This window comes from Halyomorpha halys, unplaced genomic scaffold (assembly GCF_000696795.3).
Source record: "Halyomorpha halys isolate HHAL.00 unplaced genomic scaffold, Hhal_1.1 Scaffold129.1, whole genome shotgun sequence".
Classification (NCBI taxonomy): Eukaryota; Metazoa; Arthropoda; class Insecta; order Hemiptera; family Pentatomidae; genus Halyomorpha; species Halyomorpha halys.
The window spans coordinates 105,560-117,731 of NW_027106999.1; positions in this window are offsets into that span (position 1 = coordinate 105,560).

Consider the following 12,172-nt stretch of genomic DNA (forward strand, 5'->3'; position numbering starts at 1 on the left):
ATTCACCTCAAGCCCCATTTTTCTTGCTGCTTCCGCTAATTTCATAAATCCATCAGAGACAGCTTGGAAAGAGCGTCCAGCAATGTCAATGTCATCAGTGTTACTTTGCATTACTAATAAAAATGTGACATGATTATTTCAAAAAACAAAATTAAAAGTTCTTTAGAGGAATTTAATTTTTGAAAATATGGTATTTAAGCCCTGTTAAACTACTTTAATGAGGATAAGACCTATCTGGTATTAAAGAATACTTGTTTCAGTGATTTTATTCAAAATCGTTTGAGCTGTTTTGAAGAAAATCGAAAAAATGTGAAAAATCTGTCCTATAAAGTAGAACTTTTAAATCAATTTTTTAGAAAAAGTTGCTACAACATTCCAAGCATATATCCACCTTAAATATGCAATTTCAGTTTCGTACCCAAACACACATTGGCGAAACTTGTTTTTCGGACTCAAAACATCTATTTTCGTTCCAAACTGAAATTAGAAATTTTACACGTTCGCAATACTTTTCCTTCCTATATATTTTATATATAGTACATATAGTCCATATAGGTAAGTGAAAGTAAAAATCCACAGATGTTTACTAATACTCAAATTAAAGCTAGTTTAATGTACTATAAAGTAGCTTACGACATTTATCTTTGTAGGAGTAGTAGTTTTCATGGCATTTGGTAAAATCAACTGGTTTATAGAAGTTAGGACAAAATTTATATTCAATTGTGAAAATCATAAAATCTACTACCCCTACGAAGATACGTGTCATAAACTACTTTATAGTAGATTACATTACCTTTATTTTGAGTGCTAACAGACATATGTACGTCTTATGGTTCCAGAGATATATATTTTTTTAATTAAAACTTTTATCCGAACAACTAGAAATCAACATTTTGTAAATTTATTTTATTGAATATCATGGAAAATACTAATCCTACGAAGATCAAGTCATTAAACTACTTTATAAGTACATTAAAGTAGCTTTAATTTGAGTGCTAATACACATCTGTAGGTCGAATGGTTTTTAAAATATAGATTTCTCAAAAGAAATTCACTAACTTCGGATTTTTTAGTACATTTTTTATGAAATGCTGCTTTTTAAAGAGCTATGTCTCGAGAACTATTGAACGTTATAGTTCTATTAGGGCTCATATTTAAGCAAATGATGTTGGCTTAGGTGTTCTAGTTTTGTTAGTAGTTTTAAAGATATAGTGCTCCGAATGAAGAATTCATTTTTTTAACGTTTTGAAAAAGCAGCCATTTTTTAATCCCCCAACCTAAACTTGGCAGACTCGTCAATTTTGATTATTAATTATACATAGTTTTCAAGTAATAAAAAATTGGGGTGAAGTGTCTTTTTTCTCTTTGACTCTTGTACTATGAGTTGAGAGATCATGATAGAATAACTGAGCTTTAAACGTTTCTCAACAGATGGCAGCTCTGACTCGAAAATGATGTTTGGTGTTAAAAAAATTGTTTTTATCCATATTTTAGCACATGAAATATTTTTTATTTCTAATACAAGCGTATCTTTTGTTGTTAATAAAGAAACAAAACTATTGAATAAGAAATATTTCTTTATTAATCGTGGATTGAGCAAAATATATCCTACTGACGTAACTCTCCTTTGAATGTTTTAATTTCTTTTTACTTTGACTTAACTTTATATAGAATTTATAGTACAGGAAAATATTGTGATTGTGAAAAATATTGAATTCGGGTTTTCGACATAAATACACATTTTGTGGTCTACTGTGTCCAAATCAGAAAAAGTAGAAAAAATATTATAATATTAAAATTTGTAGAAAAATATTATGTGTGTGTCAATGTGTATGTGAATAGCTTTGTTAAAAAATGGAATGTTTTACGAAGTTTAAATTACATATTTAAAATGGATGTATGCCTGAGATGTTTACAGTACCTTTTTCGATATAATTGCCTCATGGGAAGTGTCACTTAATATGATCAATTTTTCACATTTTTCAATTTTCTTGAAAAATAATATAATGATTTTGATTAAAATCGGTAAATCTATGTACAACTAAATGGTCTTTTATATTACCTAGTTCTTAATTTATTTGTATGAAATAATAGCTATCTTAAATTTTTGTTAATAATGAAAACGGAATTGATATAAACCTTTGAGATGACAAGTTAATTAACTCCCTAAACTCATTTACAGTATTTCAAATATTGATTCTATAACAATTTAGCAATGAATAAATGGTAAAGAGCAGAATATAAATCTTAGTATACTGTTATACTTTGGCAAAACAAAATTGTTAAATTTGTACCACGAAAAATATTAAAAGTACTTTAAAACTGAAAACTGGCGAAATTAGAGTAAGTCAATCTGTGAAGTGAAAGCCTCATTTCGAAAGTTAGTGTAGAAAAGTATTGCTAAAGTGGACAACATGGAAATATCTGTTTTGAAACGCGCGAGGATTAAATTCAATTTAATGGATGTACACGTTCACCACTTATTACAAATCCAAGACAAATGCTTGGTAAATGAAGGAAGCAACAAACGCTTGTGTGTTATTTGGAATTTTGTCCTCTATTAAATTAGATTTACATCATAAAAATGAAAACAATAAAGATAGATGATAAAAATACATCGAAATAAATATAAAATATAAATATATAACTTCAACCTTTGTTCTTGATTTTTTTTAATCAAAAAGTTGTTTATTTAATTACCTAAACATATGTCTTTATAAATGTATATTAGTACTATGATAAAAAATAAACCGCTATAGTTAGTTAACAAGATTTGAAATAATGTATTTACACCGAATCGATAGAATTATAAAATACAAAATCTTAAACTAGAGTTAATCATTAGATCCAAACATTGGGGATATTTTTTTGAAAGGAATATGGTCCGGGTGCGGTCAAAAAAAAAAAACTCAAATAGTAGAAATATACTATTTTAATGAGCCAACGTATCCCCCCACGTTGCAGGGCTTCTTCAGGGCTAAAAAAAGATACAAACACATAGTTACATAAGGAAAACAAAAACATAAGTGTAAAATAACAGGGGTATATTTTTTTATTTGTTGCAACTCGAAGATCACAAATATTTATCTGTTGGTAGTTCTAAAACAATGCTTGAACACAAACGTGTGGAAGAACACAAGCGCCCTTTGATTTGTGCCCTAAAACCGACACTTATCTGGCCGGCCCTTAATTCAGGTCAACTTGTGCCAGCTAATCCAAATAACCTATTTACACGCATGCGCATCCGCGAATTTGCCATTGTTTGGCTTAACTCAAAATAAGAAGGAGACTATATACCAAAATATTGCTCACATATCATTGCAAATAACGAAATTTTTAATAGCTAAGAAATAAATTTAATAATAATAATTTAAATGAAATAAATTAATAAAGCTAGGACATTCGAGTGGGCAGTGAAGATCGTGCTAGTGTTTCGTAGTTGGTCTGAACTTAGTATGCTTTGTTCAGTTCATGGTTTATCTCCATCCATAAATTTGAAAATATTTTAGTAAAAACAGACGAAGAATAAATATTAAAATAAATGATGAGCTATAAGTGTAGAAAAAAGCTTAATTTCGTATTATTAATTTGTATTGCAAATGTATAAATTTGATGTTAAGTTAGTTATCAAGATTTGAAATAATGTATTTATACCAAATCTAAAGAATTTTAAAATACACAATCTTAAAGTAGAGTTAATCATTGAATCCAAAGATTGGGGATATTCTTCAATTCTTTAAAACTCGAAGATCGCGTATACTTATCTGTTGGTAATTCTAAAAAAATGGTAACTGAACACAAATGTGGGGAAGAACTCAAGAAGCGCCCCTACAAAAACCGACATTCATTGAGTCGGTCACAAATTCAGACTAACATGTCCTAGCTTATCCCAATCACTCATACACACGCTTATGCACGATTTTGCCATAGTTTGGCAAACGTACAAAAGCGCCTTAAAGTAGCTGTGCAAGTCCTATGTCGCGCGCAACGCACCAGACATCTACACCAATTTATAGAATGGGAAATATTTCTCTATTTAATTTTAATTTTTTCTGTTAATATCGCTTAAAATGTATTTAAGGTATAAAGTGAACTTATTTATAGGTAAAAAGACTGTCTTAAGAAAAAAAGACAGCGAGTATTTTAACCTTCTAATAATTAAATCATTATTTACAAAATGGATAAGCGTTTCTGAAATATCTTTTACAAAAGTACATAAAATTCGATTCAAGATTTGTCCAATTTCCCAGAACCCTATTAATTAAATTTAATGTTTCCCAACGTATAGAATATAATACCAAAATTATTTTTTGTTTCTAAATTTCGATACTCGATACAAAATAAATCCTAAAGTAATTTTTCTTTATTCTGCAAATTGACTTCCTTCGTGAATAGTGTGACAGGCTAATGGATCTAATGAATGAGAACATTAGATGCTACCGTGGCGTGTTGCAAATCTTGATCAAAGTTTTTCGGTATCGTAATGATTTTCTGTTTCCATATTCTTTTTTTTTTGTAGAGGCATCAATGACCTACGTTTGATGTATTAATCAATAAAATAGTACAAAAGGACAATTCATACCTCTAGATTTAATAAAAAGACAAAAATAAACCTTATCCAATGAATTATTTTGGAGTGAACTAAATTTTGCTTGAGAATTTCGGATTTTGAAACGCAAATATAATTTTTATCTATAAAATAATGATATGGATTGATTCAATTTTCAGCTATGAATGAATAAAAAATGAAGAGAGATTTTAGCAACGTTTGTTTTCTGAATTTAATTCTCTGAAAATATTCGTTTGAATATAAAATTTGCAAACAAATATATACACGAGAATTCAATTCTCATATCTATAGAGAATATGTGACTACATGCCTTCAACGCTGCGAACATCGCAGCAATGGAAAAGCCTTAATTTTAATAAATACAATATATCTGTAGTGAACAGAATTCATCGTTTATTAATTTTAAAAAAAGATATATTTGTATATTATTCGGTACAAGGGAAAATTATACCTCCAAACTAAGTTAAAAATTATAAATTTAGGAGTAATAAGAACTAAATATAAAGCATAATTAATCTATAAAATTATAGCAACTAAAAACTTAAATATAATATTAGTAAGTTTAATTCTGAAAATTAATGATAACAGAATATAAAAGTCTATATTCAGTGAATTTTCCTCGAATTAATAAAAAACATTATTTTTTAATAATACTACTATATAAAAGAAAGGTATTTGAAATGACAATGAAATACTTTTTCTTTAAAATTTTGTGTAAATTATTAAATTATGCTCCTTGTTTATAATTTAAACAATATTTAAATAACAAGAGGTAATGATCTCTTGTTATTTATATGCTTATAGAAGATTTTAAATGTCTTTTGTCACACAAATAGATTGAACGAAATTCGTGTGAATGTAAGCATATATTGGAAAACAATCAGATTAATCGAATAATATATAAGATAGGTCTTAGCGAATTATGTAATTTTTTTATTTATTTATTGATATTTACAACTGTATAAAAAATACAACCTGTAAATTTGATCATAATGGCATAATGATATGATACAGCATGTAGAGAAACCAGCCAGTAGTAGAACTCTAAAAACATTTTACAATATAAGGTCATGAGGCCATTTTCTTTTCTGGCGCCTCAGAGGATTCCAGGAATTGAAGAGGAAGCAAGGTTAGAAACAAGGTTTGGGTGGTTAGGGAGTTTATAATGGAAGGAGTGATGTCTGGTTCGGGCTAGATCGGTTAAATAAGGAACATTTACGCCTTTATGGATGGTTTTATTAGTAACAAAATAAGGAGCATTAAGGATTTTGGATTGTAAGGATTGGATACGAGAGGACTTCGAAGGTTTAGTGGAGCCCCAAAGCTCAACTCTGTATGTTCAGATAGGCCTTATTATTGTCATGTAGATCAGTCTTTTGTAATGAGTTGGAAGGTTAGACCGTTTGTCTAGTAAGTGCTGTAATAATCAGAATCTGCGTGCAGTTTCCTGTCTTTTCAGTCTTGTGTGAGGATTCCAAGTTAGTCGTTTGTCAAGGTGTAGTCCAAGATAACGAATCTGTTCTACAGGGGTAAGGGCATGTAAATATTTGAATTGAATAAATTAAATTACATGCTTAAAATGTATTTATTTCTACTTTAGCCCCGATCCTTGTGAGCCATTTGTGAATTATAGCATAAACTATTTTTTTTGTGTTCCATTAAACCATAGTTTTCGCAAACATTTATCTTCTTAGTAGCACTCACTCGCTGATTTAGTTGTATCTGCATTTCATAACTTCAATGCCACTTATGTTCTAAGTGTGTAAAAAACCTGAGTTTGAAAAAGTTTGAACTTTTAATAATTAAAAAAACCATGTGTGTGTGTGTGTCCAAATTTCTCAAAAATTATATGTCTTAGGGAACATTATAGCTGCTCATTGAATGATTATTAAATTTTCGACAAAACAAAACAAGAATCAATAGTCGTAAAGCAATTTCCGAAGAAAAACCTTAATTAGATCATTGACTATTATTCATAAGTGGGGGTACTGAATTTGGACAAATTCATAATTCTTACAAGGATAGCTGTATGTAGTCGTCTTGACTCTGAAATCCTTTTTGAAATATTCATGTACACACTAAATGGAAGAACAAAAAAGTATTTTGTGATAAAATGAACTTCGAGATAATCAAAACGCACAAGAAGTGGTGACGACAGTTTGCATGAGCTCATTTATGGAACATAATTAGCACTCACGATTGATCAAGTTAATGAAATCAACTGTCTAAGAGTCACTATACTATATCAACATAAAGCTCTCACCATCAATATTATTGAACGTGGTATATGTAGGACGATTATCAATATTATTGCTAGATTATATCCGCCTGGCGTTCAATGTATTGACGAAAGCCGATATTACCTCAATAATATTGACCGCTTAGGAGTCCTCTAAGTGAAAACATGAATAGAATCAAAGGCTCATTAGAGTTGTTTATCACGACGGCCACTGGAAGCGCTGAAATATAATTAAAAAACATGTCAAATTGATTCAAAATACTCACGTGATATTACTTATAACTTGAAACATGCTTCTTAAAAATCGGTTGAGAAATTGACTCAAGAAATAGTTATAAAGCTACATACAGCCTCATATCATTGAATCCAATAATGTTTCTGTATTTGGATTTAAATTTGTTGTTAAATTTATGTTTCAAAATATTTGTTTAACAAAATAGTTACATACCTTCAACTGGGCATGTTATCAGACACCTCTAAACAGAATACCCTTCCTCTGACTCTCTCCTTGTCAGGGAAAAACCGAATGTTTTCAGAAAAGATTTTTAATAATACTTGGAAAATGCAATTTTATTCTTAATACTTGATATAATTATTATTTATTACTTGTTTTTCTTCATTAGAGCCTATCGTGTCTCCCAACTTATAGTAGTAATATTTGTTTTTCGGTTGGTTCTGGACCTTGACAGAAGGACAGAAGATATTTGGTTGTGTAGTATGGTGCGGCCAAAGATCAAGACAGCCCGAACCCTTCTTCATGCCCTCCTCTCATGGGTACAGCTTTCAAGTTTTCTGCATGCAGCTTTTTCTCATCTTTGTTGATTCTGTATAGACAGAATATTTAATAAAATATTAAGATTGATAGCAATCTATTTTGGCTGCCAGTGTGGTCTCTTGCCATCTTTACTGGCATTCGTTATTGTGTAAAGGCGTTCTGATGAATTGCTTCGTGCCACACGTCCCGCCTATCTTATCCTTCTTGCCTTCATCTAATGGGATATTGACACTCTCTGCAAGCAGATAACTGTTGGTCCTTCTCCTCCATGTCTTAAGGTTCTGATCCCAGATCGCTCCTGTAATTGTACGGAGGACTCTTCGTTTAAATCTCTCGATTATACTCTGTAGAGTTCCTGTTAGAGCCGAGGTATCGCAGCCGTTTATTAGAACTGGCCTTATCATGGCAAGGTATACACTTATATTCAGATTTTTCGGGAAGTCAGTATTCTAGAAAGAGAATTAGAGATCAGCATTCTGTTCGCGCTTGTTATACGCTGGTCTATCTCAGTCTGTTGGTAATTTATTAATGTTATTGTGGAGCCGTAGTAATATAGGACGTATAATATATCGTTAGAAAGGCAAATATTTTAGAAAAATAATTTTAACATAGAAATTCGTGGAAGGTAATGGATAATGACGAAATGAAGCGCAATAATTTAGAGAAGACTTTCCCTCAAAACCATAAGAAGTACAGATGTCTATTAGCACTCATATTAAAGTTTAATGCCCTAGAAATAGTTAATAACATTTATTTTCGTAGGAGTGCCGTTCATGATATTAGCCAAAATAAATTCAAAAATGTCATAAACTACTTAATAGCGCATTTAAACAACATAGCTTTAAGTAGAGTGTTAATAGACATCTGTACGTCTCATGATTCCTGAGATTGGATTTCTCAAACTTTAGATTTTTCAGTATATTTTTTAAGAAAATATTTTTTTTCTAAATATTTATTTATTGCTATTTACAACTGTACATTACAATACATTTAGTAAATCTGATCTCAGTTAAATTGGAGTGTTACAGGCGTGCAGAGAAACTATCCATTGACAGCACTCTAATGACGTTTTACATTAGCAGGTCTCGTGGCCATCTTCTTTTCAGGCGCTTCGGAGGATTGTCAGGAATGGAAAAGGAAGCAAGGTTAGAAACTAGTGCGTTTGGGTGGCCAGGGAGTTTATAATGAAAGGAGTGATATCTGGTTCGGCCAGATCGGTTACATGTGGAACATTAAGGTCTTTATTTATGATTTTATTTGTGACAAAATAATAAATGTTACTTTAAAAAAAATTGTAACAACTGTTGACGGCTCAGTTAGGGCTCATATTTTAGTAAATTTACTCTACATTAAATGATGTTCAATTAGGTTTTCTAGTTTGTTGGTAGTTTTAACGTTATGGAGCTCTGATGACAATTTTTTTTTTAACTTTTTGAAACAGCCGCCATTTTTTATTCCCTCTACTTGGCAGACTTGCTAAGTCAATTTTGTTTTGTAATCGTACATATTTTTTATTGAAGTAATAATAATTGGGGTGAAATTACTGACCTTTTTTCCATTGGGCTCTTGTACTAATTTTCTAAATGATCCTTACAGTTGACTGAATGACTAAATCTAATATAAACAGTCTTCAGGAAAGTATTTTTAATAATTTTATATTTCTGGTAGCAAAACTTCAGCAATTGTTATCCTGAAACAGCATAACATTTACCGAAAATTTACGTTCATAACCATTTATTTCAATACTAAATGGTTACTGATCCAATATTGAAAATACTATGAAATATTTTATGCAGTTATCCTTTTAACTAAAGGCTCGTTTCTAAGGAAATAAAAAAAAAATTATTCAATAATTGTGGTGGCAAAGAAGACTTTGGCCGCACAGTCTAACTCATGTCAGTACACACCTTTTAGTTATGCGTTTTTCGATTATCTTCATTACCTTCTTCGAATCTCAAAGTCAAATATTATTTTTTCTAAAAGCGTTGGCTTTCCAATTATGTATTGTACGTCTATATACAACTCTTATTTCCAGATAATTCTATACTACACTTATATTTTCTAAAGTTGTGTGATATGCACGCCGTATTTGATTGGTCTTTACTTGTTTTGGTATATAAATGAATAGTCTAATTTCAAGAGCTTGGATTTAGCTTATTAGTGTTGTTCATTGCTATGTAAGAGATGCCTTCATAAGAGACTTCAAACATTAGCCCTCAATTACGTTGGAGGTCTTTAAGAGCCGTGGTCAACCGGGCGTGCCGGTAGCAGCCTTAAGGGGGGCAAAAAGTGAGTCCCCTTGACCCTAATTTATACAATTAAACGCCGGATTGTGATGAGGCCGTTCTGGAGAAGTGTAAAAAACTAGAACTACTGGAGCGGAGACCGACATCCGCCGCTGGACCATTGCTGGAAGCTTTGTGCTCGGAGCTTTGCTACGTGACCGGGCGTAATAGCCGCGGCTAACTCTCGACAAAAAGCAGGCACATGCCCTCCCGTTACCGGCTCACACACAATCCACTCTGTCCAGGCTCTCTGGCTTCATTCTAGATCTGCTCTACGAGGATAGGATAGAGGGATGTGTGAAAAGTATTTACTCGAAATCTAAATAGAGTTTTTGACTTTAGGGGTATTCAAGATTTTTAGTTTAACATATTAAACCGTGCTAAATAGAAAAACTCATGTTAAATGGAGAAACATTTCCTACTTTTTTAAAACAATATAACATTTAACATGGTTGAGAGGTTGTTTCTACGTCTGTTAAATGGAGAATGACGTCACGCAATAGACCAACTGAGCTCGTCACCGTTTTGTTTGTTGAGTTAAATTACTTTCGTAGTTTGTGTTTTGATTATGTTAATATTGTTTTGGATATTTTTAAAACTAATAAAGCAATGGATTATAATAATAATGTAATGACAGTTGTCAATTAGCACATCTTGATTCTCTTCCTCACAAGTCAGAATATCAACAAGGCACTCACTAGCCAAACTTTCACACAACTTCCACTTTTCACTTAATTTAGGCATGTTGCAATAAATTACTTTATTCAAATTTAGAAGTAACAATAACATGAAATTTTGGAAGGGAAGGTTGTAAAACAAATTGCTCAAAAAATCCGCTAGGACCTCTTATGCATTTAACATGGTAAAATTCTTTTAACATTTAACACGACATCTTCAATACCCCTATTGTAGAAAGGTTGGTCAAATAAGCTACAAAATAGCATAAAACACTCTTAATAACTATGATAATCAGACCAATGTGGACATGGGAAATTGAACTTTGGGGTCCACCAAACCGTCAAATTCCTACCGAATCCAATCATTACACTCCAAAATCCTACGTAAAATCCATGATGCTCTTTAGGGGTATTCATGATCTTTAGTTTAACATGTTAAAGCGTTTTAAATTGAGAAATATTTCATTATTTTACCATATTAAAACGATATAATATGGTTGAGAGTCTGTTTCTAGGTCTGTTAAATGAATAATGACAACAGACTAGAAGAGATCGTCACTGGTTTATATGTTATCGGGTTAGATTACTTGCTCATGGTTTGTGTTTTGATTATGTTAATATTGTTTTGGATATTTTTAAAACTAATAAAGCAATGGATGATGATAATAATAATGATGTAATGATAGTTGTCAATTAGCACATTTTGATTCTCTTCCTCACAAGTCAGAAGATCAACTAGGCACTCAGTAGCCAAACTTTCACACAACTTCTAGTTTTCACTTACTTTAGGCATGTTGCAATAAATTACTTTATTCAAGACTTAGAAGTAAGCAATAACATGAAGTTTTGGAAGGAAAGGTTATAAAACAAGTTGCTCGAAAAATCCGCTAGGGGCTCTTATGCATATAACATGACTTTAAATAGGGTTGCTCACAATCCTATACTTGTAACATTTGACATGGTAAAATTTTTTACATTTAACACATTCTGAATAACCCTATAGTAGGATAGAGGTCAAATAAGCTACAAAATAGCAGAAAATACTCTTGATAACCGACGTTTCGTACCACTTTACAGGGCTTCTTGTGGGCTAAATGTAAGCAAGAAGTAAATATTATAAGATATGATAAGAGTACAGGAATATACATATGAAGTAGTAAAAAAAAAGAAAGAATGATGTATAAATTATTGATATAAAAAGAAAGTACGCACTAAACTAAAAATTATATCACTGTCCCAGTTCAAATGTAACATCTCAAAAATAGAGGTTATTTTGAGATATGTAAGTAATCTTAGAAATTAGGGTCTATACAGTAAAACACTGATTCATAGTAAAAAAATATTTCGAGATATTACAGTTTTGAACTGTATGAAGTAAGAAAATATTTACAACGGAAGGGGGGGTAAAGCCACTTCATAAAATCGGGTGACAGAGGCATTCCTGGGAACCCTAAAGAATAAATAAAAATTAAACAGACGAAGAATAAATATAGAAATAAATGACGTGATATAAGAGTAGAAAAAAAGTTTATAGGTTTAATTTTGTATAAATAACTTCTATTACAAGTGTATAAATTTGATGTTAAATATTGCAACATACATATATTTAATAATTTCTTCTGAAAT